Below are 24,445 nucleotides of genomic sequence, written 5' to 3' on the forward strand. Positions count from 1 at the left end.
AACTAAAAAAAAAATACAAAAGATCAATGAAACCAAAAGCTGCTCTTTGAAAAGATAAATAAGACTGATGAAACTTTAGCCAGACTCACCAAGAAACAAAGAGAGAGGACCCAAAATAATACAATCAGAAATGGAAATGGCATTATAACAATCAACACCAAAGAAATACAAAGAATTGTAAGAAAATTCTTCAAGCAACTATATGCCAACAAACTGGACACCTTGGGTAAAATGGACAAATTCCTAGAAACATGCAATCTTCCAAAACTCAATTAGGAAGAATCAGAAAAGCTGAATAATCTCATAACAAATGGTGAAATTGAAGCAATAATAAAAAAAACTTCTAGCAAAAAAGAGCCTGGGATTAAATGGATTTATAGGAGAGTTTTACCAAACATACAGAGAAAAATTAATACCTATTATCCATAAGCTATTCCAGAAAATTCACGAGGAGGGAAGATTCCCAAGCTCTTTTTTGTGGACAGCATTATCCTAATCCTCAAGCCAGATAAAGACACTACAAAGAAAGAAAATTACAGACCAATATCCCTGATGAACATATGCTAAAATCCTCAACAAAATATTAACAAATCAGATCCATCAATACATTACAAAGATCACACACCATGACCAAGTGGAATTTATTCCAGGGATGCAAGGATGGTATCATATTCATAAATCAATAAATGTGATACATTGCATAAAAAAATTCAAGGAAAAAATCATATGATCATATCACTAGATTCAGAAAAAGCATTCAAAAAAATCCAGCACCATTTTTGATAAAAACTCTCAGCAAAGTGAGTATCGAGGGATCATACCTCAACATAATAAAGGCCATATATGACAAGCCTACAGCCAACATCATACTCAATGGTCAAAAACTAAACCATTTTTCTTAAAAACAGAAAAAGATAGGGTTGTCTCCTTTCACCACTCTCATTCAATATAGTACTGGCAGTCCATGCCACAGCCATCAGGCAAAAAAGAAAAAAATTAAAGGAAGTAAAGCTGTCATAATTTGCAGATGACATGATATTGTACATAGAAAACCCTAAAGACTCCACTAAAGTACTACTAAGTTTAATAAATGAATTTAGGAAGGTAACAGGAAGCAAAATTAACATCCAAAAATCAATGGAATTTTTATACATCAATAATGAACACTCAGAAAGTGAAACTGAAAGAACAATATCATTTACCGTCACAACTAAAAAAATAAGACACCTCAGAATAAATTTAACCAAAGATCTAAAAACTACAGGACACTGAAAAAAGAAACAGAGGAAGATATAAAGAAATGGGAAAATATACCATGTTCATGGATTGGAAGAATAAGATTATTAAAATGTCCATACTACCAAAAGCAATCTATAGATTCAATGCAATTCCAATTAAAATATCTATAGCATTTTTCACAGAACTAGAACAAATATTCCAAAAATTTATATGCAACCAAAAAAAAGACCCCGAATAGCTATAGCAATCTTGAAAATGAAGAACAGAATCATAGGGATCACTTTACTGGATATCAAACTATACTACAAAGCCATTGTAATCAAAACAGCCTGGTACTGGTACAACCCCAGACATATAGATCAATGAAACAGAACAGACTCCAGAAATCTACCCATGCCATTATGGTCAATTAATATTTGACAAAGGAGGCAAGGGCAGTAAAGACAGTCTCCTCAATAAATGGTGTTGGGAAAACTGGACAGGTATATGCAAAACAATGAAACTAGATCACCAACTTACTCCATACACAAGAATAAATTCAAAATGGATAAAAGACTTAAATATAAATAGTGAAACCATAAACATCCAGGGAGAAAAACATAGCCAGTAAAGTCATAGACATCTCACATAGTAAAATTTTCATCAATACATTGCCTAGGGCAAGAGAAACAAAGTAAAAAATAAACAAATGGGACTATATCAAACTAAAAGCCTTTTGCACAGCAAAATAAATCACCCTCAAAATACAAAGGAACCCCACGGTATGGGAGAACATATTTTCCAATGATGCATCTGATAAGGGGCTAATTTCCAAAGTGTACAAAGATCTCATACAAGTCAACAAGAGGAAGACAAACAATCCAATTAAGAAGTGGGCAAAGAACCTGAATAGACACTTCTACAAAGTGTACATACGGATTTCTAATAGATACACGAAAAAATGCTCCAAGTCACTAATCGTCAGAGTGATGCAAATTAAAACCACAATGAGGTATCACTTCACACCTGTCAGAATGGCTACCATCAACAAATGACACATGTGGCGAGGATGTGGAGAAAGGCGAACCCTGGAACACTGCTGGTGAGAATGCAGACTGGTGCAGCTGCTGTGGAAAACAATATGGATGTTTCTCAAAAAATTAAAAATGGAACTGCCTTTTCACCCAGTGATCCCACTTCCAGGAATATATCCTAAGAAACCCAAAACACTTATCAGAAAGAACTTATGCACCTTTTTGTTCATAGCAGCACAATTTACAGTAGCTAAGATCTAGGAAAAACCCAAGTGCCCATCAGTATATTAAGCTAAGTGAAATAAGCCAGGCAGCGAAAGACAAATATCACATGATGTCGCTTATACGTGGAATCTAAAGAACTTAATAAACTGATGAACAGAATAGATCCAATGACATGGAAGCATAGATGAGACTGATGAATGTCAGAGGGATGGACGAGGGCGGGTGGGTGGAGCGGGAGAGAGTAACCAAAGAATTTATGTGCATATATACACAACCCAAGGACATGGACAATGGTGGGGAGAGGGTCTGGGGAGGGGGAAGGAACAGGGTGGAAGGGGTCATTGGGGAGAAAAAGGGACATCTGTAATATTTTAAACAATAAAAAAAAAAAAAGCTATGTGACATTTACACCATTGAATAGTATGCAGCTGTAAAGAAGAAAGATGTTTTACCCTTTGGGACAGCATATATCAACCTGTAGTTAAGTTAAATAAGCCAGTCGGAGACAGACAAGTGTCACATGATCTCGCTTATATGTGGAATTTAATGAACAAAATAAACTGACAGACAAAATTGGTCTAGAGATATGGAAGCATGGAATAGTCTGACCAATCTCAGTGGAAATGGGTGCGGGGAAGTTGGCAAGGGGGTGGGAAGAGATTAACCAAAGAACTTATATGTATACATGAATAGCTCAAGGACACAAGCAATAAAGAGGTGAAATCCTGGGGTGGGGTGGGGTGGGGTGGGAGCTGCGTAGATATGTGGGAGCAAAAGGAGAAAAATGGCAAACATCTGTAATACTGTCAACAATAAAAGTAAATAAAATTATGACAATGGAGTTTGTCACAAAAATTATATATAGAAGTTCCTTTAGAATTCCTAACTTTATTCATCAGCCCTAAGAAACAGGTCTGTGGTTTCCTTCCTCCCCAAGAGAAATAACAATAACACATATATACATCATTATATTTATATAATTCAACAGTTCATTTTTAAGGTGTTTGAAAGGTACACTATATAATAAAAATGGCATAAATTGTTGAAAAAGCATGGTTCAATGTAAAACTACTTTTAGTTCAACAAAACATTTAGTTCAATAGTTTGACATCATAACTCCCAGACACCCGTTTTTGCTAGGGAGTCTGTTTTATTATAGGATAATAAGAGGCTAGGAAAATTTCTGGGCAGAAGGAATAAGGAAACTGACGCAGGAAAATTAAACAAATTCAAAAAACTTTGCAGGCTGCTTGTAGCAGGACTTTATCTTGGGAACAAAGGATTAAAACCTTTTCTTCTCACAAAAAAAATGCAGGAGAGGAGGGAAAAAGGAAGAGGGAGAGGAGGAATCTTACTTTAAACTAATCTGAGAGACTACTTAGTGTGAATTATCCTGAAGCTGTTAAAATAGCATGGAGGAGGTGAAAAGAGGAGTGCCCATTGTTTAAAAGGTGAAGTCAGTGGTCTTGGGTTTGTCAAGATAAAGTTACCTGGTACTTCTCATAAATTGGGGAAAACCATAACAAAGAGTTAACCTATACCAGGATATCTGTCAGAAGAATGTTTTTACAGTTATAAACACAAGGGTATATAAAACAGAAACCCTCCATCCCACTAATTCCTCAGCTTAACTGAGAACCATCTATTCTTCATAAATCATATATATAAATTTGCTTACCTTGCTTCATTAATAAATGCTTTAATTTTTAAAAATTCACTTGCTGTAATGTTTTAATAAACTCACTTTATCACAATGCAATCAAGGTCTCTAGTATAAAATCATTTATATGAGAAGACAAGAATTGCGGTTGTGAACACCTCTCTCCCACTGACTTAGGGGCTGACTGATAACACCTCTCTCATGTCTTTGAGAGGTACCTGTCACAGTTTCACTGAAAGTCTCATATATACACAGAAAATGCTTCATGGTTGTTGTTTCTTTTTTAAAAAGTTACACTGGAATAGTGAACACAGGCCCTCAAGGTCCATGTTCCACCTTCTCCACCCAGCCTTGTGCCCCTGGAACTGACCAATGTGAACCACATCAAAGTTTCCCTTGTGCTCTGGGTTTTGCTTTGGTCAACCAAAGGGAAACACAGCAGGACTCAGAGGGATGTGGAAGAACAGAGAGAGGTTGGAGTTCACTCTCCTGGGTCCCCTCAGGATTCTAGAGTTAGCTGCACCCTCCAAGGAAAGGTTATAGTGCCTGCTGGACACCATAAATCACTCTCTGGGTTCAGCTAACTTCTTCTCTGTTGCCCCAGGCCTAGAGTGCCCATTATTACTAACCTTGTAGCACTTTATTATGCCTGGGGGTTTCCCAATACTACCCATGCTTTTGTAAATACTATGTTTTAAAATTCCTTTTAAGTTACTCATTTTGAATGCAACATTTGTTTTTTTCTAGCACTCTGACTGATACACTGGTTTAAAAAATGACCCCATTAAAAATCTGTGGATGTAAAATTTTATAACTAATTACTCATTTATCAAATATTTATTGGGTGACTTCAACTTGCCAGACACTGTATTAAAAACAGGTATATAGAAGTAAATAAAATCCCTGGTCTCATTTTCAAACTAGTTGGAGGTGTAGAGGAGAAAGAAAATAAACAAATATACAATAAAATCTGTGTGTCAGGAGGTGACAAATGATATAAAGAACACAGAGTGTGCTGATGGGGAAAAGGGGGGGCTGAGGCAGGGTATGTCCATGAGTGGTCTGCGTTATATAGGAAAGTCATGAAAAGTAGAGTCACATTTAAGCTGAGATTGCAAGGTAGTAATGAGATGCTGTATGTGAATAATTTAGATAATTGCAGGCAAAGGACTGAACAAGTAAAAAGGACCTCAGGCCAGGTTGTGCAAGGTATGTACAAGGAACTGGCAGGAGTAAATTGGGTGGTCAGAGTAACCTGGGCAAGAAGGAGAGAGTAGGACATGGGAACAGAGAAGTGATGATGGGCTGGGTGGTGGTGGTGGTGGGCAGATCAGTTGGGGTATCTAGAGAAATATGTTTTCTTATTTATTTTTAAGATGAGTTTTAGTAAGGGAAAAATTATTCCTGGTATTATGAAGCAGGATTTTATCAAATATAAAATTTCAACATAGAAATTGTCATAAAATTTCAATAAAAAAATTACACAAAGTGCCAGGAAATAGTAAAGTCAAGTATTCAATTAATTTCCATGATTTATGGAAATCACCTCTGGTATTACCTTGGGGTTGGCAGCTCTCAGATTATTTACTAAATGACATTAGTATGAAATATTACAGAAAGTTTCACTTCTTTATTAAAGTGTCTTGTGGACTGAATGTTTGCATCCTTCAAAACTCATATGGTCAAGTCCAGACTTCCAATGTGATGGTATTTGGAGGTGGGGCCTTTGGGAAATAATTAAGTTTAGATGCAGTCATAATGATAGGGCCCTCATTATGAGATTAATGTCCTTTAAAAGAAAAGGAAGAGTGAAATGTTTCTCCCTCCAAGCACATGCACCAAAAAAAGGCCATGTGAGCATACAGCAAGAAGATGGCGGACTACAAGCCAGGAAGTGGCCTCTCATCAGTAACTTAATCTTGGACTTCCAGCCTCCAGAACTGTGAGAAGTAAATATCTTCATCAGTTTGTGGTGTTTTGTTCTAGCAGCCCAAGCTGATCAAGACAGAAATGATCATACATAATATTTATTCTATATTGCTAACCTATACTGGCCATTTCTTTTTTCAAATAAGTTACTCAGAAAAGTCCCATGTATAGGATTTTAACTTAGTGCCTTGAATATCTGAGTTTTGGTTTCTCCTACACCATATGGCTCACGCAGGTTTAATTAAACCAGCCAGGACTTCCTGCTAGTGACAATAGGTTTAAATTATAAATAAAGAAGAAAGCTGGGTGTCTAGAGCTTGTCGTTAGCTCTGGGATCCACTCTATACTTGGTCTGACAGAGGCTAAACAGGTCCAGCACAAAGTTTAGGTGTTCTGTTGACTCATTTCTGGCAGAAAAGTATGGTCCGTGGGAGAAAAACTAGAAAAGAAGAGATAAGAAAGACTTCTCTGGTAGACTTTCCAATTAACATTATTTTTTAACTTCACTCTATATATACTATAGAAGCTTACATGCAGACTGCTTCAAGTAAGCGAAACCTTTTAAGTATAAAGTCCTCAAAAGTCACATTCTTGTATTATCCTTAAAAATGATTAGCTAATAATGTATGGGGTTCTTACTATTTGCAAAGCCCTATTCTAAACGCTCTATGTGTATCAGCTAGTTTTATTCTTGCAACAACCCTTTCAGGTAAGAACTACTGTCATTTTATTTTACCTTTGAGAACATGAGGTATACAAAGGTTAAGTAACCAGTCGAAGGTTAGGCTGGTAGGTTGTGGTGCTGAGATTTGAACCCATGGAGTCTGTCTCAGAGATCAAGCTCATAACTACTATGCTCTACTCCTAAAAGAAGAACACTCAGGGTATCAGGGAGTATCACTCATGTCAGAGAAAAATGAAAGGCTAAACTGAGATTATAAAAGAGAGATCTAAACTACAGCTAAAACAGATGGCAGGTATAGTAGAGAAAGAAAAAAGGAAGATAGAAACAAATGATTTGAGGATTCTTTTAAAGATCTAATGTATTTAAAAGAAATATACATGTATAGATTATATACACAAATAATTTGATTCATATAAATTATAAATGTATTATACAAAAGTATATCATATGTATAATATACATATCAATAAAGTTATAAAAGTAGTATGCAAGAGTACATATGTCCATACATTAATATGTATACAGATGTAATACCTGTATAATATGATATAAAAAAATTTACTATGCCAAATCCCATTAGCACATTAGATTGAAAATGCAGAGTCTCTTGGAAGGTGTTCATGAGAAAGCAAGGGCTTTAGTATAAAAACAGTAAACTCCACACTAAGTAAATAGACACACATGGAAAAAAATGACAGCAGGGTCATCCTCTCAAACACTAATAGTGGTCATTTCCAAGTGGTAGGACAACAAATTACTATTATTTCTTTAAATCTCTAACTTTTCGAAAGTGAAGAACTTGTGTTGCTTTTATGGTTTCAAGTTGGTTTCATTATTCTTTAACTTGAAAGATAAAGCTGAATTAAGTGCATGCATTTTTTTTTTTTTTTTATCAGTCAACGTCACTATATTGTAATGGTACTCTGATTTGCAACTGCTGTTTTTATTTTCAGGTTTAACTGTGTTATAACTTAGGCAAAAAACGACCTCTAATTCTCAGAAATAAAGTAGTTGTAGCTACATTTGAAGGAATATTCAAACTGAACTTTTTAAAATTATACTGAACAGATTTAAAAAACAGACTGCTAAAAATCTGATAGAACAAACTATTTTCCAAAATTTTTTCTATAGTAGAACAAAGAAGGGAAAGAAAATGCAGTATGTGGATAAAGGTACTGAGTGTTCATCATTTTTATAACGTTTGTTGCATTCGAAAACAACTGGAAGATATTCCAGTACACCTTCAGGCTACTATGGAGCCCCAAAACTGAGTACAAACTTTGTCACTGATATGTTTGAACTTGGGCAGTTCTCTTATACCTCTGAAACAGATGTAGTAATATTGGCTAATTTCAACAGGGGCTTGAAAATGAAACATGAAAATCATGAAAACATACCTAAGTAACATAATAAGTGTTATAAGTTCACATCAGGACACCATGAGTTCCAAAGATTATTCTTTAGCACTAGGCAAATACGTTAGTTAGAGTGAATCTCTGGGTAACCTTTGTATCATTAAATGTTTTAATTTTTTAAATGTACAAACTTTCAGAAAGTTTCAAATCACTAAAAGAGTTTTATTTTGTACCACTTTTTTCCTTACCGACTTTATGTTACCAGAAACTGGTGCTATACTTTTAACAAGTGTTTTGTTTGTGTGTTTGTTTTCAACAAAAGATTTTTTGTTTCTCACAGGATAATGACTCATGCTTCACAGATATCGGGTTAAAAAAGAAATAAACTTTTACACTCAGTGAAGCTGAAGCTCTTGCACACTGTTTTTTAATTATCTATTTCTCTGTCATCAGCTGCAGTTGACTACCATTTTATTAATCCTGGGCCTTCAATTTTGCCAGGCTCATCTCAAAATATCAGTTATCCAGTGATTTCCTTATGTCAACACTACCAATGGTACAAAATTTTAAAAACAATAATTAATGTTTGGATTTCATATACTAGCCTATGTCTTCTGAATACTATCTCATAAAATAGGTTTGGTTCACTCAGGAAATAACAATCTGTCTTTTCTTTGTATCAAGTAAGGTTAGGGTTCTTGAGATATAAGTCCTACTTTCCTCCAGAATACTATGTTTATTCTCTACTAAATATTATATAGTATTAACCTAATCTGACAACACAAAAATGCTATGGAGATCAAATATTTAATCCATTAGTTCATAGCTATAATTTGGTATCATTAAGATATCAGAATGAGACCATCTAAATCGGAAGTTTGCAGATACTTCAAGCGTTCAAAATAAATAATTCCACAAAATACTTTCAGGCTTTAGATATCTATGCTAGGTATTTGTACTCAAATACCTATATTCAGGGTTGTGTCCTCTTAATAATGTACATAAAGCTCAGTTTATTCTGCTTAGAAATCATACAAAGTAAAAAAGCAATGGGATTTTTATATCAAGTAAGTTTTAGCTCTTACATATTTTACTTTTAAAGGGAATGAAAATGTTTAATATTAATATATAGACTGAGGAGAGATGGTATAAATTCTGACACTTGGGGAACCTAATATACAGGAAGTTAAGAATCTTTATTCTAAGTTAGATACTTCTCCCAAGGGTGTAGATTAGACCCTTATAATAGCACATTTCATTCTGTATTGTTAATTGTAACAAATTTAGTACAATGTAATCACCTAATTATATAACCCTTCATGGTTAGTGTGCCTTCTTCCTCTAGCACCTGTATCCTTTGCTCTTACCAGAATTCCTAGCATATAGCAGATGTTGAGTAGACATTTGCTGAACATACAAATACATTACGCAAAAGCTAAAATGGTCTTGATTATCTTCCTAGAATGCTTTTTTCCCACCTATACTAATATATTTGAGGCTTGATATATAAAGAGAAGAGATAATGGAATAAAAAGAAAAGAAATTACTTTGTTATTCTTATTTTTTTGTCGTTTTGCATATACAAGCAAAAGTAAATAATGCTGCAGTGGCAAAGTATACCATTTACGATTTGGCTCCGGCACTTATCAGCTGGGCGACTTTAGAGAAGTAAATTTTGTGAGTCTGGGAGATCCCATTTGAATGTTGATATATAAATTGCACATTTCTAAACATAAGACTTAAATGAGATTAAGTTGTAAAGCTCTTAATGCACTGTCTGGCTCAGAATGGGTATTCATATATGACAGGCATCACCATTATGATGACTATCTTATCCTTGACTTATGGAATAACCTATTTGAACTTCATGGTGTGGACAAAAAAGGTACTCTGTAATAAATCTAACCAACAGTAAACTCATAGAGTGATCTAATCATAAATTCCTAACTGGGCAGGACTCAGTGGGTAGTTACACCCCAGGTATATAACTTCTTTAGTAAAAGGATTATCTTTTCCTTAAGTAAGCTCTGTCCATTGTTTCTGTGCATTTGTGTTAACACACCTTTGAAGTGCCTCTTTTTCAGACCCTTCAGAAACTTAACCACTCTCAAGAGCACATAATCTTAATTATCCTGTAGTCCAATTCCTACCTTGCTTTTTTCCATCTCCATGTAATCTTCCTTACATCCCCTCTGTAATTTCAAATGTATAAAGGAAACTGCAAAACTGTTATTCTCTGTAGTATTTGAAATCTTGCTTCCCAGCATTGTTATCAGTTTGGCTCAAATAAATTCTTCTAAAAATTCTCTACAAGTTTAGACATTTATGTCAACATTTACTTACTGTGGCTGACAGAATTCTGAAGAAGCCCATCCAGGACCACCCCATGGACCAAGACCTGGTGCTAGTACCAGCAGGAGCCCACTGTGCCCCACTAACTCCCCGCTTCATATTAGGTGAATTTGGATGAGTTTTCTCTTGGACTCTTGGACCTCCTTGCTTCAAGTAGCAGGTCATGACTTTATTTGAGCTGTTGTTAGAAAATCCTTGAGGTGGATGAGGGTTGAGATAATCCAGGAAAAGGAGGGGAAGGAATGGTGCTTTTAATTTCAGATCTTGATTGGAATAGTTACTGAGAGCCTGAACAAAATCTTTGCTGGTTAAATGAGAGACTGAATTCTCTTTAGCCCCAAAGAGAAAGGAAACGTGCTTCCTCAACCTAAATCTTGAGTATTTTTGTATAATTCAGAATCTTTGTGGGGTTGACTGAGGAAAAATTTCCTCTAGGACATGAAGCAGTCCTATAGAGATATCTACCACTTTTTTTTTAAATCCTCACGCAGTGATATTTTTTCCATTTTTTTTTCAGAGAGAGTGGAAGGGGGGGAGGGAGAGAAAGGGAGAGAGAAACACCAGTGTGAGAGAGACACATCGATTGGTTGCCTCCCCCATGGGACTGGGAACGGACCCTGCAACCAAGGCACTTGCCCTTAACCAGAATCAAACCAAAACCCTTCATTCCACAGGCTGATGCTCTAACCACTTAGCTAAACCAGCTAGGGCAATATATCCACCACTTTTAACTCACCTGCAGACATGCATATAAGGGATGGTTTTCCCAAAAAATTTCTTCAGACTCTACAGATCTTAAAGAAAATACTAAAATTAACATGAAATTTGTGTCTCTGAGGCTAACAAGCCTCCCAATGATACTACTACAGGAAGATGGCCATGGTGAGGATCCTTTGACACTTCTAATCTTTTGTGTGCACGATTAGGAAAAGCTGGCTATCAAATTAGGCAGAAAAAATGAAAAACATATTTAATTGGTCTCTTGAGGCTTCAAAAAGAGTATTTAGATAAATGGATCAACCTATATTGTTATTTAGATGTCAACCCAATTCTCTGAGGTATTAAAACAACTATTCTTATTTTAATAAGGGGAAGGTCATTTGACCCTTGACTTGTCAAGGACAAATTTAAGTTGTAAATGCCTCTGAAACGAAATTTGGATCCAATTGTTTGTTTATAAACTAGTGAGTTTTCTCATGGTTAAAAGGTCCCTGTTTTTGTTTGTGTAGTTCTATATGTTATGTTGTAAATGAGATAATTTTTTACCTCTGTATTGTATTGCTAAATTTAATTTAAAGATGAGTGTTTGTAAGGATTGGGTATTCTAAAATTCTCAGTACAGAACCTAACTCAAACGCTTTTCAAGTTCATATGAACTAAAATTTATTCTTAGTAAATAAAAACTTGTTTGTTGGTTGGTTTAAATAAAACAGATATGTCTTTCGAGTTATCAATATTAAATATAATGTTATAGTCTACCCATTTTACAAAAATAAATCTATGTTATTGATGGAGTTTAATGCTTATTGTTTACTTTTTAGTTTTTATTAGATATATTGGTTTTAAGAATCTCAATATATGTAAGAACAAATGTGCAGTGTTCCAGAACCCTGAAACCCCTCAAAATATTTATATTGGTTTTAGAGAGAGGAAGGGAGAGGGAGAGAGGGAAACACTAATGTGAGAGAGAAACATCTATTTGTTGCCTCTTATACACAACCGTGCCAGGGATCAAACCCACAACTAGGTATGTGCCTTGACCCGGAACTGAACCCGTGACCCTTCTATGCACAGATGGAACTCCAACAAACTGAGCCACACTGGCCAGGGCTCAAATATTTGCTTTTTACTTTAAATTGCATGGAATGCATTGTAAGATAAGTGATAACTTTGAGTATATATTATACGGGTAAACAATGCTTGTTAAGTTAAATGAAAAATTGGGACAATGGGAAACCCAAGATGGCCATTTGGTTTTCCAGGTTCCCTGACAAACCCCACTTTTTGTTTTTTGCATTCCTTCATGCGTAATAGTGTATTTAAGCTGGAGTTAAATTAGATAAAGAAATTCATAAGATGATATTACTGAAAGGAGACATCTTTAAGAAAATGCTGAATAGGTAATCACTTCTTTTCATAGTGAACTCCCAGGAGACAAAGATTTTAAAAATCGTTGACTGCTTAATGCAGATTTTGTTTATTGGAACTTATATAAAATAAAATAAAAAACACTATTTCCAATCTCATTCAAAGGGACCTTATCAGTTATTACTAACTAATCCATGTGCTGCTAAACTTCAAGGGGTTAACCCCTGCATTCACATTTCTCATTTAATAAAGGTGCCTAACTACGAATGCACATCTATCTATCCCATCTCTGACACCTCAACCTACAGTGAACATCAAGAGCTTCTCTCGACTGAGAAGCCACTGACATCAGAGGTAAAATGCTATCCCTCGCCAGCACATGTCGTTTGTTGATTTGTTGATGGCAGCCATTCTGACACATGTGAAGAGATACCTCACTGTGGTTTTAATTTGCATCTCTCTGATGATTAGTGACATTGAGCATTTTTCATATTTCTCTTGGCCATCTGTATGTCCTCTTTGCAGAAGTGTCTATTTTGGTCCTTTGCTTATTTTTTAATTGGATTGTCTTCCACTTGTTGAGTTGTATGACTTCTTTGTACAATTTGGAAATTAGCCCCTTATCAGATGCATCCTGGGCAAATAGGTTCTCCCATGCCCTAGGGTTCCTTTGTATTTTGAGATTGAATTCTTTTGCTGTGCAAAAGCTTTTTAGTTTGATGTAGTCCCATTTGTTTATTTTTTCTTTTATTTCTCTTGCCCTAGGAGATACATCCTGAAAATTCCACTACATGAGATGTTTGTGACTTTACTATGTTTTCTTCCAAGACTTTGATGGTTTTGTGACTTCATTTCATTCTTTTACACATTTTGAATTTATTTTTGTATATGGAGTAAGTTGGTGATCTAGTTTCATTGTTTTGCATGTACTTGTCCATTTTTCCCAACACCATTTACTGAAGAGACTGTCTTTACTCCATTGTATGCTCTTGCCTCCTTTGTCATATATTAACTGACCAAAATGGAGTGGGTCTATTTCTTGGGTATCTGTTTTGTTCCATTGAACTATATGTCTGCAGCTGTAATAATACCAGGCTGTTTTGATTACGATGGCTTTGTAATATACTTTGTTATCTGATAAAGTGATCCTTCCAACTCCGTTTTTCTTTCTCAAGATGGCTGCAGTGATTCAGTGTCTTTTTTGGTTCCATATAAATTTTTGGAATATTTCTTCTAGCTCTGTGAAATATGCTGCTTGCATTTTAATAGAAATTGCTTTGAATCTATAGATTACTTTGGGGAGTATGGACATTTTAATGATATTAGTTTTTCCAATACATGAACATGGTATATTGTTCCACTTGTTTATATCTTCCTCTATTTCTTTTTCAAGTGTACTGTAGTTTTCTGAATACAGGTCCTTTATATCCTTGGTTAAGTTTATTCCTCCAGGTATGTTATTTTTTTAGTTAAAATGGTAAGTAGAATTTTTTTTTTAGTTTCTCTTTTTGAGAGTTTGTTGTTGGTGTACAAAAATGCCATCAACTTTGGGATGTTCATTTTGTATCCAGCTGCCTTGCTGAATTAATTTATCAAATCTAGTAGTACTCTGGTGGAGTCTTTAGGATTTTCTATGTACAATATCATGTCATCTGCAAATAATGACAGTTTTACTTCCTCCTTTCCAATTTGGATACCTTTTATGTTTTCTTCCTGTCTGATGGTTGTGGGAAGGTCTTCCAGTACTGTGTTGAATAAGAGTGGTGAAAGTGGACATCCCTGTCTTGTCCCTGTTTGTAATGGAAATTATTTAAGTTTTGACCTTTGAGCATGATGTTGGCTGTTTGTCATCTATGGCCTTTATTATGTTGAGATACGTTCCCTCTATTCCCACTTTGCTGACAGTTTTATCAAAAATGTGTGCTGGATTTTGTCATATGCTTTTTCTGCATCTATTGATAAAATCATATGATTTTTAACCTTCATTTTGTTTATGTGATGTATCACATTTATTGATTTGTGATTATTATACTGGCCTTGCCTCCTTGGAGTAAATCCCACTAGGTCATGGTGTATGACCTTTTCAATGTATTTCTAAATCCAATTTGCTAATATTTTGTTGAGGATTTTAGCATATATATTCTTCAGGAATATTGGCCTGTAATTTTCTTTCTTTGTAGTGTCTTTACCTGGTTTTGGGATTAGGGTAATGCTAGCCTCATAAAAAGAACTTGGAAGGTTTCCCTCCTCTTGAATTTTCTGCAATAGTTTCAGGAGAATAGGTGTTAATTTTTCTTTCAATGTTTGGTAAAACTCACGTGTAAATTCGTCTTGTCCCTGATTCTTGTTTTCTGGGATTTTTTTAATTACTGTTTCAATTTCATTAGTTGTTATTGGCCTATTCAGGTTTTTTTATTCTTCCTTACTCAACTTTGGTAGACTGTATGATTCAAGAAATTTGTCCATTTCACCCGTATTGTCCAGTTTGTTGGCATATAGTTGCTCATTGATTTTCTTATGCTCCTTTGGATTTCTGTTGGTTCAGTTGTTATATCACTTCTTTTATTTCTGATTTTATTTATTTCCATCCTCTCTCTTTGTTTCGTGGTGAGTCTGGCTAAAGGTTTATCAATCTTATGTATCTTTTCAAACAACCAGCTATTAGTTTCATTGATCTTTTGTATTGTTTTTTTAGTCTTTATATCATTAATTTCTCCTCTGATCTTTATTATTTCCTGCCTTTGAATTCCTTGGGGCTTTTATTACTCTTCTCTTTCTAATTCTTTAAATTGTGTTGGATGTTTTATTAGAGCTTTTTCTTGTTTCTTAAGGTATGCCTGTAATGCTATGAACTTTCCTCTCAGGACTGCTTTTGCTGAGTCCGAAAGATTTGGGGTTGTCTGTTCATTTTTTTTTTTTCCAGGAAATTTTTTATTTCTTCCTCGATCTCCTTGGTAACCCATTATTGTTTAATAACATACTCTTTAGCCTCCATGTGTTTGAATATTTTTGAGTTTTTTTTAATAGTGTGTGATTTCTAGTTTCACACCATAGTGATCTGAGAAGATGTTTGTTATGATTTCAATCTTCTTGAACTTGTAGAGAGGTTTCAATCTTCTTGAACTTGTAGAGAGGTTCCTAACATGTGGTTTGTTTTTGAGAATGTTCCATGGGCACTTGAGAAGAATGTGTATTCTGCTGCTTTGGGATAAAATGTTCTGTAAATGTCAGTTAAATCCATGAGTTTTAGTGTGTAATTTAATGCCTCTGTTTCCGTGTTGATTTTTAGCCTTGATGGTCTGTCCAGAGATGACAGTGGGGTGTTAAAGACCCCCACTATGATTGTGTTGCTATCTCCCTATTAAAATCCACTAAGAAATTTTTTATATATGTAGGTGCTCCTATATTGGGTGCATATATATTTATAAGTGTCATTTCCTCTTGTTGGATCAATCCCTTTAGTATTTTGCAGTGACCTTCTTTGTCTCTTGTTATGGTCTTTATTTTGAAGTCTATTTAGTGAGAAATAAGTATTGCTACTCCAGCTTTATTTTGTTTCCATTTGCCTGGAATATTTTTTTCCATCCCTTCACTTTTAGCCTGTGTAAATATTTTTCTCTCAAGTTGGTCTCTTATAGACAACATATATTTGGATCCTGATTTCTCATCCATTCAGTAACCCTATGTTTTTTTATTGGAGTATTTAATCCATTTAGTTTTAAATTCATTATTGACATATACTTATTGAATGCCATTTTCCCCCTTTTTGCTGATGTACCTTTCTCTCATTATTTCTTCTTCTTAAAGCCATCCTTTTAGCATATCTTCCAATGCTGGTTTGGTGATACTGAACTCCTTTGGCCTTCTTTTGCCTAGGGAGCTTTTTATTTCCCCTTCAATTTTAAATGATAGCCTTGTTGGATAAAGCAGTCTTGGTTGCATGTTCTTGCTTTTCATTACTTTGAGAACTTCATGCCACTCCCTTCTGGCCTGAAGTGTTTCTGTTGAGAAATCTGCTATCAGCCTTATGGGGGTTCCCTTGTAGTTCACTGTTTGTCTCTCTTTTGCAGCCCTTAATATTTTCTTTGTCCTTAACATTTGCCATTTTAATTATGTTCTGTCTTGGAGTGGGTCTCTTTGGGGTTGTCTTGTTTGGTGCCTTCTATGCTTCCTGAACTTGTGTGGCTTTCTCCTTCACCAGCTTAGAAAAGTTTTCTGTCATTACTTCCTCCACCAGGTTCTCTATCCCTTGCTCACTTTCTTCCCCTCTTTTTCCCCTATGATGTGAATGTTGTTTCACTTCATTTTGTCCCAAAGCTCCCTTAGACTGTCCTCATGCTTTGTGGGTTTTTTTTTCTTTTTGACTTTCTGATGTTTTTTTCTACCTTTTCTTCTAATTGGCTTATTCTGTCCTCTGCTTCATTGAGCCTGCTTTGAATAGCTTCCAGCGTATTCTTGTTTGGAGGTTCTAGCCGGGGAGCGCAGCTACTCATATACCCTTGACCGAAGACCGGTCCTCTCCTCTGGGGGGAAGGTCGTCCTCTCCAACCAAGCACGCAGCTTCGGGAGGGACGCACATGGATCGGTGAGGGAGGAGGGGGACACCTGCCTAGCCAGCCAGATCAGCCGAATCAACCTTGGCAATCAATGGGGTGACAGATGTCGCAGCCAGATCGCCCTCACATCCCCAGCGTATTCTTGATATCAGAAAATATCTTTCATTTCTGCATGTTTTTGGTTTTTTTTGTTTTTTATCATACCTATGTCTTTTTTCATGCTTTCAGCAAGTTCCTGGACCTTCCCATTGTCTTGTGATTCTCATTAATTTCCTTGGGCACCTTTATAACCATTACTCTAAACTCTATATCTGATAACTTGCTCACTTCCATCTCATCAAGGTCTTTTTCTGGTGATTTTCCTTTTCTTTAGTATGAGTTATTTTTCTTTGTGGCCCCATTTTAGCTGTCTTTCTTTTTGTTCCTATGTGTAAGCTAGAACTACTATTACACCCAGTCTTCATTGGGTGGCTTTACGTAGTAATGTCCTGTGGCACATGGTGTAAATGTTCCTTGAACTTCTGAGCTGAATGCTTTAGTAATGTCCCTTGTGTGGGTTATATGGACCCTTGTGTTGTGATTAAAAGCTGATTGTTGTTGGTCCGTTGTGGGTGGTATTGACTTTCAGCCCCACAGAATTGAGCTTAGGAGGATGGAGCCACCTGGAGATGGGAGTGTAAATCCAGTTCTCCCTTTGAATGGGGTAACACAGGATCTTACATCTCGAGAGGGTAGTTGTCTGTCTTCTAGCTCAGCTGTGCCATTTCAGAAACACTGAGGGGAGGCTCCAAGGGGGTTGTACTAGATGCCCCAGATTTCGACTATGTTCCCTTTCCCTTTTGTGACTTCCTCAGCAGTGCTGTGCAGGCATAGATTGAAGGAAGAGAATGAGGTTGCCCCTCTCCACTTGGGATGTTACCTTCCCTTGGGAGGAGATAGAGCTGCTCAATTCCTCCTGTCTCTGCAGTGCTCTGCCAGAGGCTTTGTTGGAGTGTTCTGAGTCAGGCCCAATGTCCAAACTCTGCTTTTCACCCCTTTCCTTCTTTGAATATGAGATTAGTAGGGCTTTGCAAGATGAATCTCGGGGTGCTCATCTAATCTACCTTTTGATTGAGGTGGTGAGGGTCCTTAGCCCTCCTGAGGGGAGGTAGGTACTCTCTTTTAAGCCCCATGCCAGAGCTCTGGAAGGGAGCTTAGGAGAATGCACCATATTTCAGTTCTACTTTGTGATCTCTTTACCCTGTGAGGCTGCACCTGCAGAACAGTTTAGGTGGGGCTTGAAGTAATACATCAAGGCAGCCCGCTCCACTTGAGGTAGCACTGGCTCTTGTGGGGGTTGGGAGAGAGCTTGTCACTCCTCTCTCTCCTTGCAGCTCACTGTAAGAAGCCCTGATGTAGACTTCCATGGGGGTGGCTCCAGGTGCCCTGCAATTCTGACCTGCAATTCTTCTACCCTTTTAGTCTGTACTTGGCTGCTTGTATGAACAGTTTTGGGAATGCTAATCCAGGTGGTTCCTTATCGGAAGTGGTGCAGGTCCTTATCCCTCAAGAAGGGAACTAGCTGTTTGCCCTACAGCTCAGTGGCACCCAATCAGAGCTCTTGAAGGAAGGCTCCTAGTGGTTCAGACCAGATTTCATAGTTCTGATTTGTGACTGGTTTTCCAGTAAGCCTGCCCCTAAGGATGGTGCAGGTGGGGTTTGGAGTCATAGCACAAGGCTGCTCCCAATGCTTGCTGCTGCTCTGCCTCTTGTGGGGGATGCCCTAATCAAGGCCTCTGAAGGGGGGGTTCCAAAGTTTCAGTTCTGGTTTGCACAGGGGCTGTGGATCTTCCCTTGGCTTGTGGTGCAGGCAGGTTTTGGAATGCAAATCCAGGCTCTGGGAATACAAATTCAGGCAGCCCCTTGTTGGGGATGGTAGATTCACTTAGTCCTCAAGAAAGGAGCTAGGCACTTACAGCTCAGGGGCACCCCTACAGCTCAGGGGCACCCCACCAGAGCTCTTGAAGGGGGGTTCCTAGAGAAACCAAGTTTCACAGTTCTGATTTGTGACCCCTTTTCCCAGAGAGTCTGCTCCCGCAAGGTGGTACAGGTGGGGTTTAGGGTGATAGCACAAGGCTGCCCCCTTTGCTTGGGGTTGCACTGGCTCTTGCGGGGGGAATGGAGAGATGGTCACTGCCCTGTATCCCTGAAGATCACGGCCAGAGGCCTTGGTGAAGGCCTCTAAGGGGGAAGGCTCCAAAGTTCCAGTTCTGGTTTGCACTTTGCTACAGCTGTGGATCTGTTCTTGGCTTGAGGTGCAGGCAAGGTTTGGAATATAAATCCAGGCTTTAGGGATGTGAGTTCAGGTGGCCCCTTGTTGGGGGTGGCGCAGGACCTTAGCAAGTTAATTAGCTGTTGGCTTTCTAGTTTAGTGGTGCCAGGCCAAAGATCCTGAAGGGAGGTGTGCAAGTGGAACCCTCCCCCTTATTCCACAGCTGCCTGAAGCCTGAGGCCCTGCCCAAGGTGTCTTCCTTTGGGGATTGTGCCACCTACCCATGGGAGGAGGGGAAGATTGGTTCTTATTCACCAGCCACTCAATTTAATGTTTGTTTAAGTTTGTTTATAGTTTCTTCAGAGAAAAAAAGCACTGTTCAGGTCCCTTTTGGGTATAGCTTAGAGTTCTTTATGGCAGGGTGGTGTCACCAGTACTTAGAGGACAGGGTTTGTGCACTTTCTCCAGTTGGTGCTGTAAGAATATAAGTGCTGGACCCTGGGAGATGGCATCTGGGAACAGTGTGGGATGTTGGCTCGGGACTGGTACTTCAGAAGTCTGCCTTCTGGATCTCCAGCATTATGCCACCCTGACCTTCTTCTGGCTTCTGTACGCCCTGAGTCTCTTTCCCTCTACCAAGGCCCCAGGTGAGTTCCTGAGAGTGAGTCCCTGTGTAGTGGCCTTTAAAGAGAACACCCTAGATTCAGGCAGACTCCTTCCCCTTTCCAGTGGGCCAATTCCCCATTTATTTTTTGCTGCCAAATGTTATGCAGGCTCTTCTTTCAGCCCCTGGTGTTCTGGGTTGGCGGTCCTGGTGATTGCAACCCCTCTTTCCTCTGGATGGGCTTTTGTAGCCACAATATTTCTCCAGCTAAAGCTGCTGCCCTTGAGTGCAGAGACCAACCCTTTCTGCACCTCTACCCCTCTTACCAGTCTCTGTGTAGCTTCTGTTTTTCAATCCTTGGATATAATACTCCTGTTCAGGTGTCTTTCTGTTGTTAATTCAGGTTAATTGCTCTAAATTTTAGCTGTATCTTTGGTTTGGTGCTAGGAGCAGGTGTATATTGCTTTCACTTATTTGGCCCCCATCTTCAATCTCCTCACATTCCGTTCTTAATTTCAAATGTAAAAAGAAACTGGAAAAAGTCATGCTCTATAGTATATAAGGTCTTACTTCCCAGCTTTGTCATCAGTTTAGCCCAAATAGTGTCTTATAAAAATTCTCCACAGGTTTGGTTGTTTCTCACATTAACACTGGGTTTAGGTTTAAAAGAAAAGTAGGAGGAATGGCAATAACCTGAAATTTCACAAAGCCCTCCTTGTCTCATGGAAATCTGCAGTCTACTTTTGATTGCAGTCCAGCCTAGATACAGAGGATCTTTTAACCAAAGACAAATGTCACCATTTAACGGAATTTCAAAGAGGAGTGCTCACTCCTTCAAATGAAGTACAATTTGACCCATCTCTGCCAATACTAAAGAAAACCAAATAAAACTAAATTTGCCTTGGGCAGAGATTAAAGGGTGGCTCTGCTTCTCAAGGTTCCTCATAGAGAAAATGAGTTAAACACTTCATACTCTTTAAAACCCCTCCTAACTGGAACTTATCTATGTGCACATGTAAAGGATGGTGATTGTGAATCAAACTGAAACAAGAGAAGATAGCAACACAATAGAGAAGGGCAAAGGAATAAGGTAAAAGTCATAACAAGTAGCAGACTTTCTATGGGTGTGAACCTGGGGGCCACAAACATCCTTAAATATAACAAAGAGAAGTGAATATCTCTGCTCAGCATCTGTTCTCTTCTTATTCTAGTTTTTCTCTTTGTACCACAGTCTTTAATTTATGATGAAACAGAACTTATTGATTTACTCAATAAAAGACTAAACATATTTGTCTAGGAAGTTACTCATGATCATGGCAAAATGGTCCATTCCCTCTTCAGTGACCCCACAGCGTTTTGTTGAATAGTAAGAAAAGCCCCTTCTCAGACCTCCATTTTTATGGAACAAAATATGTCTCTTCTAGACAAAAAATGTGGGTTTTTCAGCCCCTGACAGTTGTCTTGTGCCTGGCTGGTCCCCCCTTGATTGGCAGAGGCAAGCATCAGAATGGCTGTGAGAGCTGCACTTGGCTGTTCAAGAGACTTAGCTCTGCTTGGCTCATGGACACCCAAGGGCAGTCGGGGATGAGGGTTGAGGTGCACTTGCACCAGGATCTCATTAGTGTCTGCTTTTTGAGGTAGGCTGTGTGTGCTCTTGCACAGATGATACAGGAAGACATGATGACTGGACCCACTCTTTAAAGAGGGGTATATTCTATTGATTATAGAGTCATGGTTCCCAACTAGAGAGTCACAAATATATGGAGGCATAAGAGACGTTACAGAGCATTCATATGGGCACTGAGTGTTGCCTCAGGCTAAGTAAGCACCTAAGTGTACTATTATATTTGCAGTGACTACAGATACTTATGCATTGAATAAAATACATAGTCATTTAAGATATTTACCTAAATCACAAATATGTAATTTAAATAATATAAATGGATAGATAGCATTATAAGAGTATAATTATGAACACGTGAGACTCCAAGACATATGCATGTATGTATATGTTTTTGTGTATGTGTAGAGTGTTTGTGTTAATTTTTTTTTGTCTTAAATTTGTGAACCAGTGTTCTAAAACTTGTCACATATGACATTGAGAGTACCCTATAAACATCAAGTAAAATGGTACACATGCCTACAAGGTAGTAAGGCAAAAAAGGCTGAATGAAAGACTGTATATAATGTGTTAAGCACACTGTTTGGCACATAGTACATGTTCAATGAGTTTCAGTTATCATATCAGGACCAGTTATGGTTAAGTAAACTATTGGGAAAAGTATGTACTTCCTTGAATTTATATAAACTGGCAAATCAGTATAAACAGTTCCCAGTCTAAAATAATGCAAAGTTGATTATTCCATCTTTTTGCTCCCATAACACTTTGTTCATACTTTGTTGTACCACATCACATTTTGTTGCAATCACTTATTTATAGGGCTCTCTTTCCCAGTAGACTATATGCTCTTTGATAGAAAGGATGGTATTTTTGTCTTCCTAATACATTTTTTTGTTTTCTTAATCCTCATCTGAGGATATTTTTTCCATTGCTTTTCAGTGAGAGTGGAAGGGAGGGAAATGGGGAGAGAAAGGGAGGGAGTGAGATACACTAATGTGAGAGAGACACAGTGAGTGGTTGCCTCCTGCATGCACCCTGACCAGGGCTGGGAATCAAACCTTCAACCCAGGTACATGCCTTTGACCAGGAATTGGACCAGAGGCCCCTCAGTGTAAGGGTCGATGTTCTAACCACAGAGCCAGGGTAGATACATTTCTAATGCATGCATTAAAAAATCTCAGAAAATGTAGTGGAATTAGTATGCAGAGTGAGAGCTTATAAGCATAATGGTTCCTAGGGCTGGTGAATTTACATGTGAAGGGTTACAAAAGAATTTAGAAATTCAAAATTTTGAAATAATTAAGAAAGTGACCATTTGTGGTAATAAGAAGAATTATTTAATCTCTTAAAATAAAATCTAACATTAATTTATGATATTAGAAATAGCAATAATATTTGTATTGTGCTTTATGTTTTATGGAACTCTTTCATAAGAATGCTGCAGCATGAGAATAATTTTTCTTACTTTGTACATCAAGAAACTAAACATAAGCTGTTTGATTTGGTTAAGTTCATACAACTATAAATGGTAGAGTTTGGAATCAAACCCAGGTCTTGTAATTTTAAGACCAATGGTCTTCAATAAGACATGGAACAAAGCAAGCATTATGTAACACTTGTCAGTTATTATAAGGACGATCATGGCCTAGAATGAAGAGGGCTGAAACTTTATTTAGAAAATTCTAAAACAACTTAGTCAAAACATGAAATAAAATTATGGAAAAGTTTTATTTGGTAACCTGTAAGACCACAGATTATATAAGGAATATGTGTGTGTGTGTGTGTGTGTGTGTGTGTGTGTGTGTGTGTGTTATTGTGTGTATATATTTTGTTTTTAATGTCCCACGTCTTAGACCTGTTATGGGTATAGGGTGTTGCTCTGGGCTTATATACAGGAAGGCACAGATGAGCTTAAGTGTCTTATTCCTTATAGTGAAGTATAGCAATTACATCAATTGGAAAATAAAGTATCAAGAAATGACTTTAAACAAACTAACAAATGAGCCAGCTTATATGAATTAAAGCTGTTATGGGCTGTTCAAAAGAGAGAAGCTCTATTATGCTAGCACTTACCCAAAACTCAGAAGAAAATTTAATTGTTACTAGCTAATGCAGATAAAAGCAATGTAATTAAATGCTGTTCCTTAATGAAAATTATAAACATAATTGAACTTCATATTTAAAGGTAAAAATGTTAGTTAAACAAACAGAGCCAGAGCTTCAGTTTTCTTATCATCCCTCTTTAATTACTTTCAGTCTTTTAACCCAGAGATTTCCACATGTGTCTCCATTTCATGTACTCAGGAGATTGTATCTTCACAGAACATTTAAGAGAGTTTTCTGACTGATGAAATAAAGTAGGCTGGTAGTTTTAAAAAAGTCATGTCTGGCTTCTGACAGAATTTCAGCTTTAGAAGACTCTTTCCAAGCTTTTTATAAATGCCAGTCTTCAAAAAGCCATTTGACTTTCCTTTTTTTTTTTTTTTTTGCCTGCATTGAGACAAGCCAAGACTGTAGAATTATAGCAGGAGGAGGGAAAAGGTCAAATTGCACATAAGAGCAGTGAGGTTTACTTCTACCAATATCAAGCAACAGTGTGCACTGACAAGAAAACATTATCTATCAGAGATTAAGAGCAATGATTCAAAACACCAAGGAGTTGGAATGGGTTGAGTGGGTATTATGTAACAAATCTGGAAACATATAACCAAATGAAAACTTTTGGCTGGTAAATATATGAAAAAAACTTGAATAAGTTTTTATTCAAACTTGAATAAGTGTAATATAGGGAACAAATCAAATAAAAATGGTCTAATTCTTAAACTATTTGCTTAAAAGACACTTTAAAAGACATTTAAAGGACTTTA

General features: G+C 37.1%; 1 protein-coding gene across 2 annotated transcripts in view; it reads right to left on the minus strand.

The window, feature by feature from the left end:
- The window catches only part of FREM2 (FRAS1 related extracellular matrix 2), a 294,853-nt gene that overhangs the window by 157,060 nt on the left and 113,348 nt on the right, over positions 1-24,445 (minus strand). The gene's annotated exons all lie outside the window — the stretch shown is intronic.

This window comes from Miniopterus natalensis, chromosome 2, assembly GCF_054644295.1.
Source record: "Miniopterus natalensis isolate mMinNat1 chromosome 2, mMinNat1.hap1, whole genome shotgun sequence".
NCBI classification, from domain to species: domain Eukaryota; kingdom Metazoa; phylum Chordata; class Mammalia; order Chiroptera; family Miniopteridae; genus Miniopterus; species Miniopterus natalensis.